This window comes from Ambystoma mexicanum, chromosome 2q (assembly GCF_040938575.1).
Source record: "Ambystoma mexicanum isolate Mex_15411 chromosome 2q, UKY_AmexF1_1, whole genome shotgun sequence".
Classification (NCBI taxonomy): Eukaryota; Metazoa; Chordata; class Amphibia; order Caudata; family Ambystomatidae; genus Ambystoma; species Ambystoma mexicanum.
In genome coordinates, this window is record NC_090924.1 from 186,644,446 (window position 1) to 186,672,169 (window position 27,724).

The 27,724-nt window shown below is 47.5% G+C and overlaps 3 non-coding genes across 3 annotated transcripts; all 3 read right to left on the bottom strand.

Annotated features, from left to right (window-relative positions):
• Positions 1–1,284: 1,284 nt before the first annotated feature.
• LOC138570805 (U6 spliceosomal RNA) lies at positions 1,285–1,389 on the bottom strand. Its single transcript, XR_011303831.1, has one exon. It is a non-coding gene; the product is annotated as a U6 spliceosomal RNA (small nuclear RNA).
• Positions 1,390–6,865: 5,476 nt separating this feature from the next.
• LOC138570806 (U6 spliceosomal RNA) lies at positions 6,866–6,970 on the bottom strand. The gene has a single exon (XR_011303832.1). It is a non-coding gene; the product is annotated as a U6 spliceosomal RNA (small nuclear RNA).
• Positions 6,971–23,864: 16,894 nt separating this feature from the next.
• LOC138570807 (U6 spliceosomal RNA) lies at positions 23,865–23,969 on the bottom strand. The gene has a single exon (XR_011303833.1). It is a non-coding gene; the product is annotated as a U6 spliceosomal RNA (small nuclear RNA).
• Between the last annotated feature and the right edge of the window lie 3,755 nt (positions 23,970–27,724).

The following is a 27,724-nucleotide window of genomic DNA, read 5'->3' on the forward strand; positions in this document are numbered from 1 at the left end:
CCCGACCCTTCACGGCCCTGATCGGCCACGATCGGCCAATGACCTCTCTATGAGAGCTGAGGGTGGAATTTTTCTGGACCTCGGTAACTTAGGGAGACATGGCTAAAGGGTTCCTCAATCAACGGCCCAGCCTTTGCTTTGTGGCCTGTCCGAATATTTCTGTTCTCCAAATTATGTGCCGCTGCTCGGGTGTCATTTGGTGGGATGGAATGACCTCCCAGGAATGATCCTGGCAGATGATTTGCATAGGCACACCCCTTCTCCCTCTCTCTTAGCCCTGCTTTCTGCACAGTAGCAAGTATCTGGGGAAAATATAGTGGTCGAGGTGGGGCAGCAGTAACTAGCAACTCTGAGAAAGTAAATCTGGGGAGCTTGGCGACTTGTGGGGAACAACTGCAGAGCTCAGGTACTTTGTGGCACACGGAGGAGGTCTGTGGGATTTCAGTAAATTAGAGACATGCAACCTGGTCGGGAGTGCTTCAGGTCACCTTTGTTGCATGTTCCAAGCAACTCAACAAAGCATCAACAGGCTGAGATACCAGCCACAGAGCCTCTTTCCACTTGATTAAAAGCCTAAAATCTTTTCCATGTAAAAACATAGCCCCCCCCGAATACCATATTTTCTTTGTTTTTCTCTCTCTCTCTCTCTCTCTCTCTCTCTCTCTCTCTCTCTCTCTCTCTCTCTCCCTCCCTCCTTAACCTTCCCCCCTCCCGCCCGCTCTCTTTCTCCCCCCGCCCCCTCCCTCCCCCTCTCCCTCTCACAACCATTTATTTTAAGTTTTCATGCACTGTAGCACATTCTGACAACGGTATTTCACAATGGGACTCTTTGAAAGTTACAGAAATCAAAAAAGAAACCAACCAACTAAAAGCAGCCAAAGCCAGAGTACACTGCTCAGCCCCAATTAAAGACTAAGGCCTAGAAGCAAGTAAAGCTGTAGTTCAGAACAATGTTTGCAAATAGCACCTTAAAGCAGTTTACGCTGGAGTGCACAACAAGGTGGAAACTGATAATACGGAGTTTGGTAAAATGGGATAAAAAAACAAAAGAAGCGTGCCACTTCTAAAAGTACAAGTCAAGAAATTGAAGGAGAGGGGGCTGTTCATTCAGTCAATAGGACTCACAAGTAAAAGGCTCCTGAGGCATGAGTGTTGAATTTGGCGCAAAATGTATTGTGTTGTCGTGTAATATGTATGAACATACAATTTCAATCTTCATTAAAAAAACATGTATTAAAAAATAAAGACTTGCAAATTAAGAAAGTTTCTGTCCTGTCATGTGCCAAAAATAGTGAATGCTTTACGAATGTGCGTGTCATCCTTTAGAGCAGGGGACAATTTAATGTTCACATTATCATTCCAATATTAGTACATGTGTTGCTGAAGCAAGTGCAAAGGGAGAGTCAATCAAACCATTGATTAGGACATCTAGTCAAAGGTTTGCCATACCAAATGTCCTTATGTCAGAGGGTAGAAAGTCCAAACACCATTTAAATATCGGGTGGTATGAAATGAAGAGGCAAACAACAATGAATAAGCATTCTTTGCTGCTGTATTGATCTGGTCCTAAAGGGTTTGGTTTAATGCCAATTATATTTGAAGATATACAGATTCATGCTCCAGGGTGCTTGCAAAATGACACCCCTCCCCATCACAATGGCTGGGTGATGCAAGCCTGAGAGCATCACAATAGACCCATAGACATGAGAAAAACTCTGTACCACTGAGTGTATGTGGGCCCATGGCTGTATCAAGGACAAGGCAACAACAGGAGGTGGCTTAAGGCATCAGTGCCAGAAGCTGTCCGATTGAGCCCTGTAAGCAATAGATGTTGGACCATCCTTGAAGAGATTCTGAGGCTGATTTCAATGTTAACTTTACTGCTGATTTAAGGATTGCTGAACCTTCGACCCACGTCTAGTTTGCTCGGATAAGGCCTGGAAATCTTTTACAGCTTGTATTGGGGGGAGATGATGTGAGTTTATCAAGAGCAACGGGATATGAGGCATGTGTGCCACAAAAAGCAGGTCTAGGATTTTTTATAAGAAAGCCGCTTTAAGAAGAGAACTTTGGACAACCCTACTGAGAGCAAAAGTATTACACAAAAGGTAAGGGGGTCAGTGGGTCAACGGATAGCACATTTGACTGTGAGTCCGTCTTTTGTAAGTCCAAATACTACCTGGTTCGACATTTTCCAGGCTTTTTGTTTCATTTCTTAACAGATCCATTCCTATGTACCTCTGTGCTTTCAACAGAGTTTTCATTGTAAGGGAGGGACATACAATATGCCTTAAACATTCCTGGGCAGGGAAGACTATGTAAAAGAAAGAGTAGCAGACAGTTTAATAAATCATCAGCAGGACCCTCAAGATCTTCCCCAAGAAACATAACATTATTTCTCTGCATGTATGTGTGTTGAACAGCGCAAGTAGTTTGACATTTATCCACTGACATTAACCACTTTCCCACAGCGCAGAACAAAATCACTTGTACTGGCCCCTTCTGCAAAAGCATTACCACTGTAGAAAGCAGTGAAAAGGTGAGGCAGTGTGCAGTCACCCCCGACCCTTTACTCCCCTGATCGGCCACGATCGGCCAAGGACCTCTCTATGAGAGCTGAGGGTGGAATTTTTCTGGACCTCGGTAACTTAGGGAGGCATGGCTAAAGGGATCCTCAATCAACGGCCCAACCTTTGCTTTGTGGCCTGTCCGTATATGTCTGTTCTCCAAATTACCTCCCGCTGCCCAGGTGTCAGCTGGTAAGATGGAATGACCTGCCAGGTAGGATCCTGGCAGATGATTTGCATAGGCAAACCCCCTCTCCCTCTTTATTAGCCCTGCTTACTCCACAGTAGCAAGTATCTGGGGAAAATATAGTGGTCGAGGTGGGGTAGCAGTCACTAGCAACTTTGAGAAAGTAAATCTGGGGTGCTTTGCGACTTGTGGGGAACTACAGAGCTCAGTGCCCAGAACTTTGTGGCACAGGGAGGAGGTCTGTGGGATTTCAGTAACTTGGAGACATGCAACCTGGTTGGGAGTGCTTCAGGTCTCCTTCCTTGCATGTTCCAAGCAACTCAACAAAGCATCAACAGGCTGAGATACCAGCCACAGAGCCATTTCCACTTGATTAAAAGCCTAAAATCTTTTCCATGTAAAAACATAGCCCCCCAACCCCCGAATACCATATTTTCTTTGTTTCCTCTCTCTCTGTCTCTCTCTCTCTCTCCCTTCCTCCTTCCCTCCCTCCTTCCTCCATCCCGCCCGCTCTCTTTCTCCCCCCGCCCCCTCCCTCCCCCTCTCCCTCTCCCTCTCCCTCTCACAACCATTTATTTTAAGTTTTCATGCACTGTAGCATATTCTGACAATGGTATTTCACAACGGGACTCTTTGAAGGTTACAGAAATCAAAAAAGAAATCAACCAACTAAAAGCAGCCAAATCCAGAGTACACTGCTCAGCCCCAATTAAAGATAAATGCCTAGAAGCAAATACAGCTGTAGTTCAGAGCGATGTTTGCAAATAGCACCTTAAAGCAGTTTACGCTGGCGTGCACAACAATGGGGAAAGTGATAATACTGAATTTGGTCGAATGGGAACCGTGCCACTTCTAAAAGTACAAGTCAAGAAATTGAAGGGGACGGGGCTGTTCATTCAGTCACTAGGACTCACAAGTAAAAGGCTCCTGAGGCATTAGTGTTGAATTTGGCGCAAAATGTATTGTGTTGTTGTTTAATATGTATGAATAATATTTCTGTTCTCCAAATTGCCTGCCGCTGCCCAGGCGTCAGCCCCTACGAACATACAATTTCAATCTTCATCAAAAAAGATGAATTACAAAATAAAGACTTGCAAATTAACAAAGTTTCTGTCCCGTCATGTGCTAAAAATAGTGAATGCTTTACAAATGTACGTGTCATCCTTCAGAGCAGGGGCCAATTCAATGTTCCCATTATCATTCCAATATTAGTACATGTGTTGCTGAGCTACATAGGAATGGATCTGTTAAGAAATTAAACAAAAAGCCTGGAAAAATGTTGAAACAGGTAGGATTTGGACTAACAATAAACTGACTCACAGTCAGATGTGCTATCCCTTGACCCACTGACCCCCTTATCTTTTGTGTAATCCTTTTGCTCTCAGCAGGGCTGTCCATCCAAAGTTCCCTACTTAAAGGGGCTTTCTTATTAAAAAAAAATCCCAGAGCTGTTTTTTATGGCCCACATGCCTCATATCCCGTTGCTCTCGATAAACTCACATCATCTCCCACCAATGCAAGCTGTAAAAGATGTCAAGGGCATAGCCAAGGAAACTAGACGTGGGTCGAAGGTTGAGCAATCGTTAAATCAGCAGCAAAAATAACATTGAAATCAGCCTCAGAATCTCTTAAAGGATGGGTCAACATTGGTTGCTTTCAGGGCGCAATCGGGCAGCCTCTGGTGCTGGCGCCTTAAGGCAAGCGCAAAGGGAGAGCCAACCAAACCAATGATTAGGACCTCTGAACTTTCTGCCTGTGACATAAGGACATTTCATATGGCAAATCATTGACCAAACACCATTTATATGTTGGATGGTATGAAATTAAGAGGCAAACAGCAATACATCAGCATTCTTTTTCTGCCGTATTGATCCGGTCCTAAAGGGTTGGTTTAATGGCAATTATATTTAAAGATAAACAGATTCATGCTGCAGGGTGCTTGCAAATTGACACACCCTCCCCATCACGAAGGCTGGGTGATGCAAGCGTGAGAGCATCACGGCAGACCCATAGACACGAGAAACACTCTATTCCTCTGAGTGCATGTGGGCCCATGGCTGGATCAAGGACAAGGCAAGAACAGGAGCTGGCTTAAGCTGTCAGCACCCAGGTTGCCCCATTGCGTGCTGCAAGCAACAGATGTTGGACCATCCTTTAAGAGATTCTGAGGCTGATTTCAATGTTAACTCTGCTGCTGATTTAAGGATTGCTTAACCTTCGACCCAAGTCTAGTTTGCTTGGCTAAGCCCTGAAAACCTTTTACAGCTTGTATTGGTGGGAGATGATGTGAATTTATAAAGAGCAACGGGATATGAGGCTTGTGTGCCACAAAATGCAGGTCTATGATCTTTTATATGAAAGCCACTTTGGAAAATCCTATTGAGAGCAAAAGGATTACACAAAAGGAAAGGGGGTCAGTGGGTGAAGAGATACAATTAACTGACTCACAGTCAGATGTGCTAAGTCCAAATCCTACCCGTTTCGACATTTTGTCCAGTTTTTTCGTTTCATTTCTTAACAGATCCATTCCTATGTACCTCTGTGCTTTTAACAGAGTTTTCATTGTAAGGGAGGGATATACAGTATGCCTTAAACATTCCTGGGCAGGGAAGACTCTCTGTAAAAGCAAGAGTAGCGTACAGCTTCATAAATAATCAGCAGGACCCTCTAGACCTTCCCCAAAAAACATGAAATGATTTCTCTGCATGTATGTGCGTTGAGCAGCGCAAGTCGTTTGGTTAATGCCAGTGGTTAAATGTCACTTTCCCACAGCGCAGAATAAAATCACTTGTACAGGTCCCTTCTGCAAAAGCATTACCGCTGTAGAAAGCAGTGAAAAGGTGAGGCAGTGTGCAGTCACCCCGACCCTTCACGGCCCTGATCGGCCACGATCGGCCAAGGACCTCTCTATGAGAGCTGAGGGTGGAATTTTTCTGGACCTCGGTAACTTAGAGAGACATGGCTAAAGGGTTTCTCAATCAACGGCCCAGCCTTTGCTTTGTGGCCTGTCCGAATATTTCTGTTCTCCAAATTATGTGCCGCTGCTCGGGTGTCATTTGGTGGGATGGAATGACCTCCCAGGAATGATCCTGGCAGATGATTTGCATAGGCACACCCCTTCTCCCTCTCTCTTAGCCCTGCTTTCTGCACAGTAGCAAGTATCTGGGGAAAATATAGTGGTCGAGGTGGGGTAGCAGTAACTAGCAACTCTGAGAAAGTAAATCTGGGGAGCTTGGCGACTTGTGGGGAACAACTGCAGAGCTCAGGTACTTTGTGGCACACGGAGGTCTGTGGGATTTCAGTAAATTAGAGACATGCAACCTGGTCGGGAGTGCTTCAGGTCACCTTTGTTGCATGTTCCAAGCAACTCAACAAAGCATCAACAGGCTGAGATACCAGCCACAGAGCCTCTTTCCACTTGATTAAAAGCCTAAAATCTTTTCCATGTAAAAACATAGCCCCCCCGAATACCATATTTTCTTTGTTTTTTCTCTCTCTCTCTCTCTCTCTCTCCCTCCCTCCTTAACCTTCCCCCCTCCCGCCCGCTCTCTTTCTCCCCCCGCCCCCTCCCTCCCCCTCTCCCTCTCACAACCATTTATTTTAAGTTTTCATGCACTGAAGCACATTCTGACAACGGTATTTCACAATGGGACTCTTTGAAAGTTACAGAAATCAAAAAAGAAACCAACCAACTAAAAGCAGCCAAAGCCAGAGTACACTGCTCAGCCCCAATTAAAGATTAAGGCCTAGAAGCAAGTAAAGCTGTAGTTCAGAACAATGTTTGCAAATAGCACCTTAAAGCAGTTTACGCTGGAGTGCACAACAAGGTGGAAACTGATAATACGGAGTTTGGTAAAATGGGATAAAAAAACAAAAGAAGCGTGCCACTTCTAAAAGTACAAGTCAAGAAATTGAAGGAGAGGGGGCTGTTCATTCAGTCAATAGGACTCACAAGTAAAAGGCTCCTGAGGCATGAGTGTTGAATTTGGCGCAAAATGTATTGTGTTGTCGTGTAATATGTATGAACATACAATTTCAATCTTCATTAAAAAAACATGTATTAAAAAATAAAGACTTGCAAATTAAGAAAGTTTCTGTCCTGTCATGTGCCAAAAATAGTGAATGCTTTACGAATGTGCGTGTCATCCTTTAGAGCAGGGGACAATTTAATGTTCACATTATCATTCCAATATTAGTACATGTGTTGCTGAAGCAAGTGCAAAGGGAGAGTCAATCAAACCATTGATTAGGACATCTAGTCAAAGGTTTGCCATACCAAATGTCCTTATGTCAGAGGGTAGAAAGTCCAAACACCATTTAAATATCGGGTGGTATGAAATGAAGAGGGAAACAACAATGAATAAGCATTCTTTGCTGCTGTATTGATCTGGTCCTAAAGGGTTTGGTTTAATGCCAATTATATTTGAAGATATACAGATTCATGCTCCAGGGTGCTTGCAAAAAGACACCCCTCCCCATCACAATGGCTGGGTGATGCAAGCCTGAGAGCATCACAATAGACCCATAGACATGAGAAAAACTCTGTACCACTGAGTGTATGTGGGCCCATGGCTGTATCAAGGACAAGGCAACAACAGGAAGTGGCTTAAGGCATCAGTGCCAGAAGCTGTCCGATTGAGCCCTGTAAGCAATAGATGTTGGACCATCCTTGAAGAGATTCTGAGGCTGATTTCAATGTTAACTTTACTGCTGATTTAAGGATTGCTGAACCTTCGACCCACGTCTAGTTTGCTCGGATAAGGCCTGGAAATCTTTTACAGCTTGTATTGGGGGGAGATGATGTGAGTTTATCAAGAGCAACGGGATATGAGGCATGTGTGCCACAAAAAGCAGGTCTAGGATTTTTTATAAGAAAGCCGCTTTAAGAAGAGAACTTTGGACAACCCTACTGAGAGCAAAAGTATTACACAAAAGGTAAGGGGGTCAGTGGGTCAACGGATAGCACATTTGACTGTGAGTCCGTCTTTTGTAAGTCCAAATACTACCTGGTTCGACATTTTCCAGGCTTTTTGTTTCATTTCTTAACAGATCCATTCCTATGTACCTCTGTGCTTTCAACAGAGTTTTCATTGTAAGGGAGGGACATACAATATGCCTTAAACATTCCTGGGCAGGGAAGACTCTATGTAAAAGAAAGAGTAGCAGACAGTTTAATAAATCATCAGCAGGACCCTCTAGATCTTCCCCAAAAAACATAACATTATTTCTCTGCATGTATGTGTGTTGAACAGCGCAAGTAGTTTGACATTTATCCACTGACATTAACCACTTTCCCACAGCGCAGAACAAAATCACTTGTACTGGCCCCTTCTGCAAAAGCATTACCACTGTAGAAAGCAGTGAAAAGGTGAGGCAGTGTGCAGTCACCCCCGACCCTTTACTCCCCTGATCGGCCACGATCGGCCAAGGACCTCTCTATGAGAGCTGAGGGTGGAATTTTTCTGGACCTCGGTAACTTAGGGAGGCATGGCTAAAGGGATCCTCAATCAACGGCCCAACCTTTGCTTTGTGGCCTGTCCGTATATGTCTGTTCTCCAAATTACCTGCCGCTGCCCAGGTGTCAGCTGGTAAGATGGAATGACCTGCCAGGTAGGATCCTGGCAGATGATTTGCATAGGCAAACCCCCTCTCCCTCTTTATTAGCCCTGCTTACTCCACAGTAGCAAGTATCTGGGGAAAATATAGTGGTCGAGGTGGGGTAGCAGTCACTAGCAACTTTGAGAAAGTAAATCTGGGGTGCTTTGCGACTTGTGGGGAACTACAGAGCTCAGTGCCCAGAACTTTGTGGCACAGGGAGGAGGTCTGTGGGATTTCAGTAACTTGGAGACATGCAACCTGGTTGGGAGTGCTTCAGGTCTCCTTCCTTGCATGTTCCAAGCAACTCAACAAAGCATCAACAGGCAGAGCCATTTCCACTTGATTAAAAGCCTAAAATCTTTTCCATGTAAAAACATAGCCCCCCAACCCCCGAATACCATATTTTCTTTGTTTCCTCTCTCTCTGTCTCTCTCTCTCTCCCTTCCTCCTTCCCTCCCTCCTTCCTCCCTCCCGACCGCTCTCTTTCTCCCCCCGCCCCCTCCCTCCCCCTCTCCCTCTCCCTCTCCCTCTCACAACCATTTATTTTAAGTTTTCATGCACTGTAGCATATTCTGACAATGGTGGGGGAACAACTTCAGAGCTCAGGTACTTTGTGGCACACGGAGGAGGTCTGTGGGATTTCAGTAAATTAGAGACATGCAACCTGGTCGGGAGTGCTTCAGGTCACCTTTGTTGCATGTTCCAAGCAACTCAACAAAGCATCAACAGGCTGAGATACCAGCCTCTGTCATGTCTTCGGTTAGTTCCTACGGCCATGTCCCGACACCCAGTCCAGTGACCTACCCCTCCCATTCACTTGTCTCCCGGGGCTCACGCAGGCAACCCAGTTTGGCTCGCGCGCTAGCCAAACAAACGCCATGCACCTTACAGTCACGACTGCGGCCGTTTCTCCATTGGCAGTTGCCATGGAGATTAGGCCACCGCACGAGCAGGAACACACTCGCTCGTACCGTTGTGGCCCGATCACGTGACCCGAGGAAACGGTCACGTGCCCCGGGTTCGCGGTCACGTGACTCCGTTTAACATCATGTGACCAGGAAGTGGACGTTATTTAAGCAGTGCAGTGCCGGTATCCTACGCTTCACAGCTGGTTTACCGGGATAACTCTGTTTGTCTTTCTTACCTTTGTTGCTTACCTGGCTTCCTTGGACTTGGCTTTCGTTTCCTGGACTTCTTGTGGATCACGCTTGGATTTGGTTGCATCGGCTTTTCTGATCATCACGGCTCCTGACCCCGGACTGAACTACGGACTTCCTCTGGATCACGTTTTTGTTTTTCCCTTTGGTTCGGACGGCTCTTCCTGGCTTCAGACCTTCTTCTGCAACGGATCTCTTTTGGGCCTCCCTGATTGCACCTCTGCACGGGTAATCTCACTCTCCAGTTGGTGGCTGCCATCTGATTACCTGGGGGCCCATCTACAATACACTCTCCACGTGGAGACTGGCGAAGAACATCTAGATCTATCCCGCAGGGTGGGTCCTTTGCCTACGTGAGTCACGGAACCATCCTCCCGTTCAGGTTCACCATCCCTTTCATCAGATCCCCGGTAAGACTCTGATTGTCTTCAGATTATTGTGTGTAGTATCCTGTCTGCTTGGTATCTAACCATTGCCTTTTTTCACAGCTGCCTTGGGGTTCCTAGTACTTCGGTTCCGGCTTCGGATTATCTCCACCTGTGGCCTCAAAGGTTGCACAGGGAGTGATTTAGTGATTCTCCCTGTGCAGCACTTGGGGACGGAGGTCTCTATATCTTCACAACTCTCAACACAAGACAGACTGTGAAGCCTTGTCGTGCAAGATATGGAGGGTGCCGCCGAAGACCCCCTGGCCGCTGTCATCCAAGCAATCACGTTACTACGGGCCGACATGGTGGCTACTAATGCCGCGGTCCATCAGCGTCTTGACCTATTACAGAGCACCCAACATCCCTTACCCGTGGACCCGGAGCTCGGAGACGCCCCTCCAGCACCGATACCCCTTGTACACCCAATCCCGATGAAAAGTTCCATGGGGACCCGAGAAGTTTTAGGACTTTCCTTAACCAGTGTAAGTTGCACTTCTTGTGTCGACCTATTGTTTTTCCGGATCCTACCACCAAGGCGGCATTCACTCTCTCTCACCTAGCTGGCACGGCTGCTGCTTGGGCAAACCCGCTGTTAGAAACCGACCATCCTGCCCTCTATGATTTTGATCAGCTAGTATTGGAAATGTCCCGAGTGTTCGACACCAGGTATAAAGCTCAATCCCATGATCTAGAACTGCTGGACCTGTCCCAGGGGAAGGGCTCTCTTATTGAGTACATCACAAGATTTAACCAACTGGCAGCAGAGACCTCCTGGCCTGAAAGTAAGAGATCGGTTGTATTCTATAGAGGGCTAAGCAGCCCTATGAAAGACGCCTTGGCTATGGTACCGTCTCTACCAGTCCAGTTCCCAGCCCTGGTGGACCTGGCTCTCCAAGTAGACGCACAACGCTCTGAACGCGGGGCTGAGGCCGGGTTTTCCCAAACGGCCAGCTCTGCTATCCCGTCGTCTTCCTCTGAAGCCACCGGTGAGCCTATGCAAATAGGGGGTGTTAGGAGTCCCATCACCTCGAGAGAGAGGGAGCGCAGAAGGGCTGAGAATGCCTGCTTTTATTGCGGCTTAGGGGGGCATTTTGTGAAGGAGCGTCCCCGGAGACCCCGACCCAAGAAGCAGGTTTTTCATCCAGCTCGATCCTAGATACGGGGGTAGGATCGAGTTCTCCATGCCCTTCCCCGAGATTCATTCCATCGTTTGGTCAGATCAGGCCCATTCAGGTAGAAGCCACCATACAGCCTGCCCCTGGGATTATCCACCCCGTGCGGATCGTTATCGATTCCGGGGCCTCCGGGAACTATATTGATATCGCTCTGGCTCAGACATTAAACCTACCCCTGATCAATAAACCCCGACCCGAACCGGTTCAAGCAGTTGATGGGACGGAACTCGCTTCTGGTCCCATTAAGCAACAGACCACCTCCCTCGTCCTAACTATCCTGTCAGTCCACAGGGAAACCCTCCATTTTGATCTGATATCCACGCCTCAGTTCGGCGTCATAGTAGGTATACCCTGGTTACGAGAACACAACCCACATATAGATTGGGGAACGGGACACGTCCATTTCGAATCTGAGCTCTGTCAGAACTACTGCCTCCCCGTGGACAGAGAAACAGACACACCAGCATTAGCACTTGGTGCTGTCGCCCAACTCACGATACTGGGCGACGACATTCCCCCTGCCTCACACATAGTGGGTTTAGTCACCGCTCCCATCCCTGTGGCTTATCAGGATTACACATTGCTATTCGATCAAGGCTCCTCTGAAGTACTCCCTCCTCACCGCTCCTATGACTGTCCAATTGACCTTGTGCCCGGGGCCTTGGTACCTTCAGGTTGCATCTATTCTTTGTCCCTATCGGAAGACCTGACTCTTAAGGAGTACATCGATAAGGCGCTGCGTCTGGGTCACATTCGTCCATCTAAGTCGGCTGCAGCCAGTCCCATATTCTTCGTGCCCAAAAAAGAGGGCGACCTTCGTCCCTGCGTGGATTATCGTCGGCTTAACGCCGTCACGGTGAAGAACCGCTATCCGATTCCACTCATCTCTCCCCTCCTGGATCGGTTAACCCACGCCTCCATTTATACCAAGTTGGATTTGCGGGGGGCATACAACCTCGTCCGCATCCGAAAGGGTGACGAATGGAAGACCGCCTTCTGTACGCGGTATGGCCTTTTTGAGTATACGGTCATGCCCTTCGGCCTGTGCAACGCCCCTGCCACCTTCCAACATTTCATGAATGACATCTTCTCGGACGTATTAGACACGTTTGTGGTGGTGTATCTCGATGACATACTCGTCTTCTCTCACACTCTGGAAGAACACATACAACACGTACGAGAAGTATTGTCCCGACTGCAAGAACACTTGTTGTTTATCAAACCCGAAAAATGTCTGTTCCATGTGTCTAACGTGGAATTTCTAGGGTTTAACATCACACCTGGCGGTCTGGCCATGAATCATGCCAAGGTTCGAGCGATCCTCGAATGGCCAACACCAAAGACCCTAAAGACATTGCAATCCTTCTTGGGTTTCGCCAATTTATATCAGCGCTTTATCTCTGGGTTCTCTTCTCTTGTGTCGCCTCTCACGTGTCATGACCACAGGTTAGTTTATTTTCCCATACTTGTCCTAGAGTTGCAGGTTCATAGGGAATTTATTTGCCCTAGCTAGTTATTGATTCTAACTCCCCATATTAATGGTTGGTTGAGTTTCTTTAATGGCCGTTAGGTGGTTCCTCTGGTCAGTTAGTTAGCGGCTCTAGTTGTTTTCTTGTGCCAGCTATTTAAGCCCCGCCCCTCAGGAGGCTCACGCTTCGCGTCGTTTGTCTGAGTTCAGACTGAACGCTCGCCGCGTACCTCCGTTCCCTGTCACCGCTCAATATACCTTGTCCACAGAAAATTCCATTCATTCCTTGAGTAACTTTAATTAGTTATCAGCTCCCTTCCTGTGTTTTCCAGTTGCTGCCGTTCCCTGCTCAGTCACAGTCCATAGTTGAAGTCCTGTCATAGTGTTCTCCTCAGCTCTCAGTTCGTAGCAGTATTCTCTCACGCAAGTACACCTATTATATGCAAATGCATTTGCTTCGTTTTTGTTGCCTTGTTGCCTTATCAGATACATTGAAATTGTGGATGAATGTTATTTGAATTCCTCACGCATCTTCGGGATATTACGTTGTTTTTGGCAGTTTCGCGCCCTTTTCCTGTGGAGTTTTGTCTGGGAAGCGGATATTCTAGTCAGAAATTTTTGGTCACACTAAGGTTCATATTACGCTCAGTGATAAGGTGTTTTCCTGTTTCCGTCTCGTAGTGTAGTGAGGTAGTTTTTTCTGTAATTCTACACTTGCATTACACCTCAGCTTATTGCCCCCTTTTTGGTTCAATTAGCATAGGGTTTATGTCATTGTTTTAGTGCCATTTAGCCCCTTTCAAAAGAAACTGTTATCCAGTGTCCCCTCTTCAGAACTTGCGCCCCTGTATAAAACAGGATGGAGAGCTCAACTAATTAAATACCAAGGTGAGATATTTGCTGGCTCCCATATTACCAGTTTTGACCTTCTGTTTTACAGGAGAAAACTAAGGAAGGGAAATTGTTATTTTCTTCACAGAAATTCAGTGTCTAGTTCCCAGGAAGGTAGAAGTCAGTTGGAGTTCCAGAGGGTTCCCGCAGAGTTTTCAGGTGAGCGTTACAGAACGCGAAGCCGCTTTTAAAAAGAATACTCTGCCTGGACATTATGGAAACTCCAGAAGTAGACCAGTTGGCTCAGTTATTGGGAGAACTAAGGGCTGAGGTCCATGCAGCCCGCTCAGAAACCAGTGCTCTCCGGAGAGAATTAATTGTTAACCGGGATCACACTGATGATTTAGCTCGTCAGATGTTGCAAGCCCAAGCGGGTCAAACTCCCTTGCCTTCTCCCAGTGCATCTGCCCCCGTTTCAGTCACGCCTCCCTCACCAGTTCAAGTAATTGTTCCCGGCAATATCCCATTAGCTCCTCCTGAACGCTTTCTAGGAGATCCTAAGAAGTTTGCGGTTTTTCTCAACCAATGCCAGATTCATTTCCTCTGTCGCCCTGGGGTATTTCCTTCTGATCAGGCCAAGGTAGCGTTTATATTATCCTATTTGGGTGGTTATGCAGCTGATTGGTCAATCCCGTTAGTAAATAGGGATGATCCGATTTTGAGAAATCTTGTAGAATTTCAGAAGGAGATGGAGAAATTGTTTGCATGTCATGCTCAGGGTCAGGCTCTGGATAATGAGTTGCTTTCACTTCGCCAAGGTAACCAGGATTTGTTGGCATATGTAGCAACCTTTAACAGATTGGTGGCAGAAACAAACTGGCCCACAGAGAAAAGAACCACCTTATTTCAGAGAGGATTACGTAATGAATTGAAGGACGTCTTGGCTCAGGTGGTGAATCCTCCAGAAGGAATTGCAGAATTCATTGCTCTAACGGTACAACTTGACCAAAGATTGCAAGACAGAAGAATGGATCGCTCTCGTTCAGAAAACAGAACTTATTTTGTGCGCCCCAAGGAAAATCAGTTGAGAACCAGTTCAGAGAGTTCCGTTGAACCCATGCAGTTGGGAGCCGTCAGAGGACCGATATCACAAGCTGAAAGAGACAAGAGACGCCAACAACAGTTGTGTCTTTACTGTGGTAAGGCTTGTCATTTTCTCAAGGAGTGTCCTATTAAACCTTCCAGGAAGCCTATTGGAGGTGTTAACCCAGACAAGAAGGACTCGGGTTCGGAAAACTCCAGTGCCCGACAAGTGTAGAGGTCAACTTGTCGAGCATGGAAAAAGGTTTGGTGACCTCACATTTTGTTTTTCCCATTACTTTATCCAGCACGAAACAGCCCACCAGAATGCAGACTTTGCAAGCCTACATCGATTGTGGAGCAGTTGGGAATTACATGGATATCGATTTGGCAACTAGGATGGGTTTTCCTTGTACGAACAAGCATGAAGCTGAAAATGTATCAGCAGTCGATGGTACGCCCTTAGCTTCAGGTCCTGTTACTCAATGCATGGAGAACCTTATTATGTGTTGTCAGGGAAAACATGAAGAGAGAATCACGTTCGACCTTATTAGCGCTCCCCAACTCCAAATTATACTTGGCTTACCTGGTTGGAGAAACATAACCCAAGGATTGATTGGCGAACTCGGTCTTTGACCTTTGCTGCTGAGTGTAGAGAATCTTGCTGTAAAACAAACACCCAGGATGATTCCCGTTTAATGGAGAAGGTCTCTGTATCAACGTTAGGAATCATCGGCTTACTACCTCACGAGTATGCAGAATTTCGAGACGTCTTTGAAGAGAAATTGGCCGAGGAGCTTCCTCCACATCAGCCCTATGATTGTCAGATTGATCTTCTTCCTGGAAGTGAAATTCCGTGTAGTCGGATTTATTCACTAACGGAGAAAGAAGATGCTCACCTAAAGAAATACTTAGACCAATACTTAGCCAACTGTTTCATCCGACCCTCTAAGTCTCCTGCTGCTTCGCCTCTTTTTTTTTGTTGCAAAGAAGGAAGGCAATCTCAGAACTTGCATCGATTACCGAGCACTCAACCAGATTACTGTCAAGAATCGATATCCTATTCCCCTCATTTCAAATTTGTTGGACCAAATTAAAGGATCTCAGATATTCACCAAGCTGGATCTTAGAGGGGCGTATCACCTGATCCGAGTGAAGGAAGGCGACGAGTGGAAGACTGCCTTTCGCACAAAGTATGGCCTCTTCGAATACCAAGTCATGCCATTCGGGTTATGCAACGCTCCAGCAGCATTTCAGTGCTTTATGAATGACGTTTTGAAAGATTTGCTCGATGTCTGCGCAGTAGTATATATTGACGATATCTTGATCTTTTCAGCAACCCTCTCGGAGCATGTGAATCACGTTTCAGCAGTTTTGAAAAGATTGCGAGAGCACTCCCTTTTTGTGAAGATGGAAAAGTGTTCATTTCATGTTCCTGAAGTAGAGTTTCTAGGGTTTGTTATGTCCTCTCAAGGAGTGAAGATGGATGTTCGTAAGGTAGAGGCGATTCTTTCATGGCCAGTTCCAACTTCGGTGAAAGGAGTCCAAAGTTTTTTAGGTTTTGCAAATTTCTATAGAAGATTTGTGGAAAATTTCTCGCAGTTGGTTCATCCAATCACGTCTTTGCTTAAAAAGAATCAGAAGTTTGCCTGGATACCAGAGGCCACCATTGCTTTTCAGACTCTCAAGTCCAAGTTTACTGAGGCTCCTATTTTGAGACATCCTCGTCCTGACTTACCTTTTATTGTAGAGACTGATGCCTCGAGTGCTGCCATGGGGGCTGTTTTGTCTCTGTTAGGCGATCCTCTGCACACCAAGCCACTACACATCAGAACACTGCTCACATTCCCCCAGCATCTCCTCCCAAGCTTCGAGGCTCAAGTGATTTGGTGAACCCACAGAACCGAAAACTCCGTACCAGCCTTAGTGTACGGGCTCGATTACAACCTTTTCTGCATTGGCAATTGCCTTGGAGAACGTTTAGCAGAAAGGGCGGCGTTTCGTCTTCACGTCGGTCATGTGATACGCTGTGGCATTCCTCACGTGATCTTGGTGGACGTCACATGACCCAGAGAAGTCACATGACCCAGGGACACTCAGTATAAAGGTCTGAGAGACAGAACGCTCATTGCTTCTCAGCTGGCTTCAGACCCTGTTTGGCGTTACTACTTGCTCCTTGTTATCTTGATCACGGAATTCTACCTCGGACTCCCTCGGACATCCCTTTGTACCTTTGCTTGGAACTGTTGACCCGTTGCCGGATTTTTGGACCTCACCTCGACCTGTCTTTGAATCATCCCTTGGTACCTTGCTGAACTACTACGCCTTTTTCCCTTCTTGGGATTCAAGTCAAGCCCTCTCTCCTACAGGTGGCTAACCCTTCATCCACGCTAATCTGCGGTTCTACCATTCCAGGGATCGCCGCATCATCTGAGTCTCGAACCTCTCTACTAGGTTACCTGGGTCACCCTTACACCAGATAGGTAAGACACTTTAGATCCTTTTGTTTACCTGACTGTATTGTGATTGCCTGGTACTTAACCTCGTTCCCTCTTGACAGCAGCATCGGTGTTCCAGAGGCTCCGTGGATCTGGGAAGACATCTCCCACCTATGGCCTCAAAGGACGCACAGCGGGTTTCTATTTAGTTCTCCTGTGCGTCACTTGGGGACAGAGGACTCATCGGTCTACACGACACTCAAGTCAGAACAGTCTCAACGAGATCCACAGACTCAAGTTTTGCATCCAGTGGCGTTTTGGTCGAAAAAATTTTCAGCTGCAGAACGAAATTATACCATTACCGACAGGGAACTGTTGGCTATCAAGTGCGCCTTAAAAGAATGGAGACATTATTTGCTTGGTGCCCAACACACCGTCACCATCCTTACCGACCACCGAAACTTGCAGTATCTCCGCTCAGTCAAGGCCCAATCGGCTAGACAACTGCGATGGGCTTTATTCTTCGCAGAGTACGACTTTGTCATCACTTTTCGGCCAGGAGTTCGAAATGGGAAGGCCGACGCCTTGTCCCGGATTGGCAATGAAGATGAGACCTTTGTTCCCCAAGTTCCAAACAACATCATTGCTGGAGACAGGGTTTTAGGATTGCTAAACACTTCAGACCCTTTTTATGAAGAACTGCGGAAGGAAGTCAAGAGGAATGTGGTTCCTGAAGAGCTGCTTACCTGGACAAATCGAGGCGATCAATTCACCCTGCAGGAGGATATCCCGCATTATCAAAATCGCTTGTACCTACCTACTGAAGAATTGAGAAGACAAGTAATTGCTAACTACCATAGCTCCTTGATTGAGGGACATCCAGGGGTCACAAAGTCTTTGGAAAAAATCAAGAGACACTACTGGTGGCCTACATGGCGCAAAGATGTCATTCAATTTATTCAAACCTGTGGGACCTGTGCACAAAATAAGAATACTAAGAAAAGACCGGCCGGTCTTCTTCAAGCATTGGATGTACCACCGAGTCCTTGGCATACCCTGTCAATGGATTTTATTACCGATCTTCCTCCATGTAGGGGTTTTGACACCATTCTAGTGGTGGTTGACTTATTCTCCAAGATGGCACATTTTATCGCAGTCCAAGGACTTCCGACAGCTTCTGGATTGGCCAAGATATTTCTGGAGAATATTGTTAAGGCGCATGGTTTTCCCTCCATTGTAATCTCAGATCGTGGTAGTCAATTTGTTTCTAAATTCTGGAGGCAATGTTGTGCTCTGGCCAAGATTGATGTTCGACTATCCACCAGCCATCATCCCCAAACCGATGGTCAGACGGAGCGCACCAACCAGACCTTAGAACAGTATTTACGATGCATGCTTCACCAAACAGAAGACTCTTGGTTGGATATATTGTGGGTGGCAGAATATGCTTACAACAATTCAACTCATTCCTCTACTGGGCTTACTCCATTCTATACATTACATGGCAAACATCCTCGAACTTCAGCCTTTGACCCTCCAGAACCTTTAGAGATGCCTGCTGTGAAAACTCTCCATGAATTCATCTCAACGGCCCACACTAGGGCTCAAGCTAGCTTGTCCGCAGCCAAGGAAAGTCAGAAGAAGTTTGCTGATCGCCATCGAAGTGTAGCTCCTAGGTTTCAAGTCGGAGACTCTGTGTGGCTATCCTCCAGAAATTTGATGTTGAAAGGTTCAAAGAAATTTCTTCCTCGATTTTTGGGTCCGTTCTCCATAGAAGCCATCATCAACCCAGTGGCAATGAAATTGACCCTTCCTCGGAAGATGCGAATTCATCCAGTTTTTCATGTGTCTTTACTGAAACCAGTAACGCCAGATACTCGTTTAGAACCAGCTCCTGCTCCCGTTGAGTTTGAAGACAATCAATCTGAATATGAAGTGAAGGATATTTTAGACTCCAAGATTGTCAGGTGCAAGGTTTTTTATCTGATTGACTGGAAGGGTTACGGTCCCTTAGATAGATCCTGGGAACCTAAAGAAAACATACATGCCACTAGATTGTTAAAAAGGTTTAATCAGAATCACCCCAATAAACCGGGAGGAGAGTCCTTGAGGAGGGGTACTGTCATGACCACAGGTTAGTTTATTTTCCCATACTTGTCCTAGAGTTGCAGGTTCACAGGGAATTTATTTGCCCTAGCTAGTTATTGATTCTAACTCCCCATATTAATGGTTGGTTGAGTTTCTTTAATGGCCGCTAGGTGGCTCCTCTGGTCAGTTAGTTAGCGGGTCTAGTTGTTTTCTTGTGCCAGCTATTTAAGCCCCGCCCCTCAGGAGGCTCACGCTTCGCGTCGTTTGTCTGAGTTCAGACTGAACGCTCGCCGCGTACCTCCGTTCCCTGTCACCGCTCAATATACCTTGTCCACAGAAAATTCCATTCATTCCTTGAGTAACTTTAATTAGTTATCAGCTCCCTTCCTGTGTTTTCCAGTTGCTGCCGTTCCCTGCTCAGTCACAGTCCATAGTTGAAGTCCTGTCATAGTGTTCTCCTCAGCTCTCAGTTCGTAGCAGTCTTCTCTCACGCAAGTAAACCTATTATATGCAAATGCATTTGCTTCGTTTTTGTTGCCTTGTTGCCTTATCAGATACATTGAAATTGTGGATGAATGTTATTTGAATTCCTCACGCATCTTCGGGATATTACGTTGTTTTTGGCAGTTTCGCGCCCTTTTCCTGTGGAGTTTTGTCTGGGAAGCGGATATTCTAGTCAGAAATTTTTGGTCACACTAAGGTTCATATTACGCTCAGTGATAAGGTGTTTTCCTGTTTCCGTCTCGTAGTGTAGTGAGGTAGTTTTTTCTGTAATTCTACACTTGCATTACACCTCAGCTTATTGCCCCCTTTTTGGTTCAATTAGCATAGGGTTTATGTCATTGTTTTAGTGCCATTTAGCCCCTTTCAAAAGAAACTGTTATCCAGTGTCTCCTCTTCAGAACTTGCGCCCCTGTATAAAACAGGATGGAGAGCTCAACTAATTAAATACCAAGGTGAGATATTTGCTGGCTCCCATATTACCAGTTTTGACCTTCTGTTTTACAGGAGAAAACTAAGGAAGGGAAATTGTTATTTTCTTCACAGAAATTCAGTGTCTAGTTCCCAGGAAGGTAGAAGTCAGTTGGAGTTCCAGAGGGTTCCCGCAGAGTTTTCAGGTGAGCATTACACACGTCCCTTACTAGTCCTCTCGTTCCTTTTGAATGGCAGGAGATACACCAGCAGGCCTTCGAGGCGTTGAAGAACGCTTTTACCACTGCCCCTGTGCTCCAACACCCAGACCCCGACCAACCATGCGTCGTTGAGGCCGATGCCTCTTCTTTCGCGTTGGGGGCGATTCTGTCACAGGTCTGTCCCGCTACAGGGTGGTTGCATCCTGTGGCCTTCCATTCACGTAAGTTCAGCCCCGCAGAATCCCACTATACCGTAACCGAAAAAGAGCTACTGGCGGTGATGGGCGCCTTCCGAACTTGGCGACACCACCTGTTGGGGGCCAAACATAAGGTTACGGTATACACAGATCACAGGAACCTGCAAGACCTGGCAGCCTTGAAATGCGTAAACAGTAGACAGGTCAGGTGGCATCTGTTCTTCGCCGCTTTCGACTTCCAGATTAAACACTGCTCTGGTACAGAACATAGCAAGGCTGACGCTTTGTCTCGCTCCCCTGGGGGCGTTTCGTTACCAGTGTTTCCTGACACACTCTTACCCCGGGGACATGTTGTCTGCACATGTACACCCCCTTCTGGCACTACTAGAAGAGATTCGTACTTGGGTTCAAAAGCACCCCGATCGGCTGTCAGAATGGGATCCCACTTATCACAACGGTCTGCCATATGTACAGGATCGCCTAGTACTCCCTTCCACTGACACCAGAAACCTAGCCCTGGAGTGGTCCCATGACGCCCCGATCAATGGTCACCGGGCCAGGCCCGCACCTTGGACCTCTTGAAACGATGGTGTTGGTGGCCGTCCATGAGACACGACGTGGGCTGTTACGTAAACTCATGCTCAGTCTGTGCTCAGGGCAAACATTGTAGGGGTCGTCCATTGGGGCTACTGCGACCCTTACCCGTGCCACCAAAACCCTGGCACACCCTGAGCATGGATTTCGTAACCGATTTACCCAAGATCCAGGGTTACGACACCGTATGGGGAGTGGTCGATGTCTTCACCAAGATGGCTCATTTCATCCCTTGTCATGGTATCCCCTCTGCCCCTGCCTTGGCCAAGATGTTCTTTGACACCGTTTTCTGTCTCTACGGCCTTCCCTCTGTCCTGGTGTCCGATCGAGGCTCTCAGTTCACATCCCGTTTCTGGCGTGCATTGACCGCTCTGTTAGGTATCGATGCCCGGTTTTCCTCCGCTTATCACCCGGAAACCGATGGCCAGACCGAGAGAACAAATCAGTCCATGGAACAGTATCTGCGTTGTTTAATGCTACAACAACAATCAACCTGGTTACAGAATATACATTACGCTGAGTTCGCCTACAACAACGCTACTCACTCCTCCACGGGTCTCTCTCCGTTTTACGCCATGTATGGCCAACACCCCGGGGTCCTCCCTATCCCCGACATTTCTCCCACCGAGAACCCTGCAGCAGTAGCCTGCGTTCGGGATATGTCAGCCCTCCATACCCAGGTCCTTGTTCATCTGCAGGAGGCACAGGCATCCATGAAGGCCTCCGCAGACGCTAGGCGTACCATGGCCCCGTTGGATCCCGGGTTTGGCTGTCCTCCCGTCATCTCCACTTGAAGGGCTGCCGCAAACTCATGCCCCGTTTTGTGGGTCCTTATGTTGTTTCCCATGTCATCAACCCGGCGGCCTATCGCCTGGTTCTCCCCTCCTCTTGGCGGGTGCATCCTGTGTTTCACACCTCCCTCCTCAAGCCCTGCCCTTCCTTGACGCGTCTTCGCCCTTCTCCTGCCCCCGTGTCCCTGGATGCGCCTAATGTTTTCGAGGTCTCGGGCATATTGGGGTCCCGTTTCCTTCGGGGTCGCCTGCAGTACCTGGTCGATTGGTTGGGTTTTGGTCCGGAGGAGCGCACCTGGGTCTCCGCCTCAGATGTCCATGCCCCTCGATTGGTTTCCCGGTTTCATCGGGAGCATCCTTCCTGCCCACGGGGTCGTGGGCATTTGGGGGGGGGGGCTCTGTCATGTCTTCGGTTAGTTTCTACGGCCATGTCCCGACACCCAGTCCAGTGACCTACCCCTCCCATTCACTTGTCTCCCGGGGCTCACGCAGGCAACCCAGTTTGGCTCGCGCGCTAGCCAAACAAACGCCATACACCCTACAGTCACGTTTGCGGCCGTTTCTCCATTGGCAGTTGCCATGGAGATTAGGCCACCGCACGAGCAGGAACACACTCGCTCGTACCGTTGTGGCCCGATCACGTGACCCGAGGAAACGGTCACGTGCCCCGGGTTCGCGGTCACGTGACTCCGTTTAACATCATGTGACCAGGAAGTGGACGTTATTTAAGCAGTGCAGTGCCGGTATCCTACGCTTCACAGCTGGTTTACCGGGATAACTCTGTTTGGCTTTCTTACCTTTGTTGCTTACCTGGCTTCCTTGGACTTGGCTTTCGTTTCCTGGACTTCTTGTGGATCACGCTTGGATTTGGTTGCAACGGATTTTCTGATCATCACGGCTCCTGACCCCGGACTGAACTACGGACTTCCTCTGGATCACGTTTTTGTTTTTCCCTTTGGTTCGGACGGCTCTTCCTGGCTTCAGACCTTCTTCTGCAACGGATCTCTTTTGGGCCTCCCTGATTGCACCTCTGCACGGGTAATCTCACTCTCCAGTTGGTGGCTGCCATCTGTTTACCTGGGGGCCCATCTACAATACACTCTCCAGGTGGAGACTGGCGAAGAACATCTAGATCTATCCCGCAGGGTGGGTCCTTTGCCTACGTGAGTCCCGGAACCATCCTCCCGTTCAGGTTCACCATCCCTTTCATCAGATCCCCGGTAAGACTCTGATTGTCTTCGGATTATTGTGTGTAGTATCCTGTCTGCTTGGTATCTAACCATTGCCTTTTTTCACAGCTGCCTTGGGGTTCCTAGTACTTTGGTTCCGGCTTCGGATTATCTCCACCTGTGGCCTCAAAGGTTGCACAGGGAGTGATTTAGTGATTCTCCCTGTGCGGCACTTGGGGACGGAGGTCTCTATATCTTCACGACTCTCAACACAAGACAGCCACAGAGCCTCTTTCCACTTGATTAAAAGCCTAAAATCTTTTCCATGTAAAAACATAGCCCCCCCCGAATACCATATTTTCTTTGTTTTTTCTCTCTCTCTCTCTCTCTCTCTCTCTCTCTCTCTCTCTCTCTCCCTCCCTCCTTAACCTTCCCCCCTCCCGCCTGCTCTCTTTCTCCCCCCGCCCCCTCCCTCCCCCTCTCCCTCTCACAACCATTTATTTTAAGTTTGAAAGTTACAGAAATCAAAAAAGAAACCAACCAACTAAAAGCAGCCAAAGCCAGAGTACACTGCTCAGCCCCAATTAAAGATTAAGGCCTAGAAGCAAGTAAAGCTGTAGTTCAGAACAATGTTTGCAAATAGCACCTTAAAGCAGTTTACGCTGGAGTGCACAACAAGGTGGAAACTGATAATACAGAGTTTGGTAAAATGGGATAAAAAAACAAAAGAAGCGTGCCACTTCTAAAAGTACAAGTCAAGAAATTGAAGGAGAGGGGGCTGTTCATTCAGTCAATAGGACTCACAAGTAAAAGGCTCCTGAGGCATTAGTGTTGAATTTGGCGCAAAATGTATTGTGTTGTCGTGTAATATGTATGAACATATAATTTCAATCTTCATTAAAAAAACATGTATTAAAAAATAAAGACTTGCAAATTAAGAAAGTTTCTGTCCTGTCATGTGCCAAAAATAGTGAATGCTTTACGAATGTGCGTGTCATCCTTTAGAGCAGGGGACAATTTAATGTTCACATTATCATTCCAATATTAGTACATGTGTTGCTGAAGCAAGTGCAAAGGGAGAGTCAATCAAACCATTGATTAGGACATCTAGTCAAAGGTTTGCCATACCAAATGTCCTTATGTCAGAGGGTAGAAAGTCCAAACACCATTTAAATATCGGGTGGTATGAAATGAAGAGGGAAACAACAATGAATAAGCATTCTTTGCTGCTGTATTGATCTGGTCCTAAAGGGTTTGGTTTAATGCCAATTATATTTGAAGATATACAGATTCATGCTCCAGGGTGCTTGCAAAATGACACCCCTCCCCATCACAATGGCTGGGTGATGCAAGCCTGAGAGCATCACAATAGACCCATAGACATGAGAAAAACTCTGTACCACTGAGTGTATGTGGGCCCATGGCTGTATCAAGGACAAGGCAACAACAGGAAGTGGCTTAAGGCATCAGTGCCAGAAGCTGTCCGATTGAGCCCTGTAAGCAATAGATGTTGGACCATCCTTGAAGAGATTCTGAGGCTGATTTCAATGTTAACTTTACTGCTGATTTAAGGATTGCTGAACCTTCGACCCACGTCTAGTTTGCTCGGATAAGGCCTGGAAATCTTTTACAGCTTGTATTGGGGGGAGATGATGTGAGTTTATCAAGAGCAACGGGATATGAGGCATGTGTGCCACAAAAAGCAGGTCTAGGATTTTTTATAAGAAAGCCGCTTTAAGAAGAGAACTTTGGACAACCCTACTGAGAGCAAAAGTATTACACAAAAGGTAAGGGGGTCAGTGGGTCAACGGATAGCACATTTGACTGTGAGTCCGTCTTTTGTAAGTCCAAATACTACCTGGTTCGACATTTTCCAGGCTTTTTGTTTCATTTCTTAACAGATCCATTCCTATGTACCTCTGTGCTTTCAACAGAGTTTTCATTGTAAGGGAGGGACATACAATATGCCTTAAACATTCCTGGGCAGGGAAGACTCTATGTAAAAGAAAGAGTAGCAGACAGTTTAATAAATCATCAGCAGGACCCTCTAGATCTTCCCCAAAAAACATAACATTATTTCTCTGCATGTATGTGTGTTGAACAGCGCAAGTAGTTTGACATTTATCCACTGACATTAACCACTTTCCCACAGCGCAGAACAAAATCACTTGTACTGGCCCCTTCTGCAAAAGCATTACCACTGTAGAAAGCAGTGAAAAGGTGAGGCAGTGTGCAGTCACCCCCGACCCTTTACTCCCCTGATCGGCCACGATCGGCCAAGGACCTCTCTATGAGAGCTGAGGGTGGAATTTTTCTGGACCTCGGTAACTTAGGGAGGCATGGCTAAAGGGATCCTCAATCAACGGCCCAACCTTTGCTTTGTGGCCTGTCCGTATATGTCTGTTCTCCAAATTACCTGCCGCTGCCCAGGTGTCAGCTGGTAAGATGGAATGACCTGCCAGGTAGGATCCTGGCAGATGATTTGCATAGGCAAACCCCCTCTCCCTCTTTATTAGCCCTGCTTACTCCACAGTAGCAAGTATCTGGGGAAAATATAGTGGTCGAGGTGGGGTAGCAGTCACTAGCAACTCTGAGAAAGTAAATCTGGGGAGCTTGGCGACTTGTGGGGGAACAACTTCAGAGCTCAGGTACTTTGTGGCACACGGAGGAGGTCTGTGGGATTTCAGTAAATTAGAGACATGCAACCTGGTCGGGAGTGCTTCAGGTCACCTTTGTTGCATGTTCCAAGCAACTCAACAAAGCATCAACAGGCTGAGATACCAGCCTCTGTCATGTCTTCGGTTAGTTCCTACGGCCATGTCCCGACACCCAGTCCAGTGACCTACCCCTCCCATTCACTTGTCTCCCGGGGCTCACGCAGGCAACCCAGTTTGGCTCGCGCGCTAGCCAAACAAACGCCATACACCCTACAGTCACGATTGCGGCCGTTTCTCCATTGGCAGTTGCCATGGAGATTAGGCCACCGCACGAGCAGGAACACACTCGCTCGTACCGTTGTGGCCCAATCACGTGACCCGAGGAAACGGTCACGTGCCCCGGGTTCGCGGTCACGTGACTCCGTTTAACATCATGTGACCAGGAAGTGGATGTTATTTAAGCAGTGCAGTGCCGGTATCCTACGCTTCACAGCTGGTTTACCGGGATAACTCTGTTTGTCTTTCTTACCTTTGTTGCTTACCTGGCTTCCTTGGACTTGGCTTTCGTTTCCTGGACTTCTTGTGGATCACGCTTGGATTTGGTTGCATCGGCTTTTCTGATCATCACGGCTCCTGACCCCGGACTGAACTACGGACTTCCTCTGGATCACGTTTTTGTTTTTCCCTTTGGTTCGGACGGCTCTTCCTGGCTTCAGACCTTCTTCTGCAACGGATCTCTTTTGGGCCTCCCTGATTGCACCTCTGCACGGGTAATCTCACTCTCCAGTTGGTGGCTGCCATCTGATTACATGGGGGCCCATCTACAATACACTCTCCAGGTGGAGACTGGCGAAGAACATCTAGATCTATCCCGCAGGGTGGGTCCTTTGCCTACCTGAGTCCCGGAACCATCCTCCCGTTCAGGTTCACCATCCCTTTCATCAGATCCCCGGTAAGACTCTGATTGTCTTCAGATTATTGTGTGTAGTATCCTGTCTGCTTGGTATCTAACCATTGCCTTTTTTCACAGCTGCCTTGGGGTTCCTAGTACTTCGGTTCCGGCTTCGGATTATCTCCACCTGTGGCCTCAAAGGTTGCACAGGGAGTGATTTAGTGATTCTCCCTGTGCAGCACTTGGGGACGGAGGTCTCTATATCTTCACGACTCTCAACACAAGACAGACTGTGAAGCCTTGTCGTGCAAGATATGGAGGGTGCCGCCGAAGACCCCCTGGCCGCTGTCATCCAAGCAATCACGTTACTACGGGCCGACATGGTGGCTACTAATGCCGCGGTCCATCAGCGTCTTGACCTATTACAGAGCACCCAACATCCCTTACCCGTGGACCCGGAGCTCGGAGACGCCCCTCCAGCACCGATACCCCTTGTACACCCAATCCCGATTCCCTCGGCTCCCGTTCCGGTGGTTTTGCCTTCTCCCTTTCCTTTGGCTGCCCAGAAAAGTTCCATGGGGACCCGAGAAGTTTTAGGACTTTCCTTAACCAGTGTAAGTTGCACTTCTTGTGTCGACCTCTTGTTTTTCCGGGTCCTACCACCAAGGCGGCATTCACTCTCTCTCACCTAGCTGGCACGGCTGCTGCTTGGGCAAACCCGCTGTTAGAAACCGACCATCCTGCCCTCTATGATTTTGATCAGCTAGTATTGGAAATGTCCCGAGTGTTCGACACCAGGTATAAAGCTCAATCCCATGATCTAGAACTGCTGGACCTGTCCCAGGGGAAGGGCTCTCTTATTGAGTACATCACAAGATTTAACCAACTGGCAGCAGAGACCTCCTGGCCTGAAAGTAAGAGATCGGTTGTATTCTATAGAGGGCTAAGCAGCCCTATGAAAGACGCCTTGGCTATGGTACCGTCTCTACCAGTCCAGTTCCCAGCCCTGGTGGACCTGGCTCTCCAAGTAGACGCACAACGCTCTGAACGCGGGGCTGAGGCCGGGTTTTCCCAAACGGCCAGCTCTGCTATCCCGTCGTCTTCCTCTGAAGCCACCGGTGAGCCTATGCAAATAGGGGGTGTTAGGAGTCCCATCACCTCGAGAGAGAGGGAGCGCAGAAGGGCTGAGAATGCCTGCTTTTATTGCGGCTTAGGGGGGCATTTTGTGAAGGAGTGTCCCCGGAGACCCCGACCCAAGAAGCAGGTTTTTCATC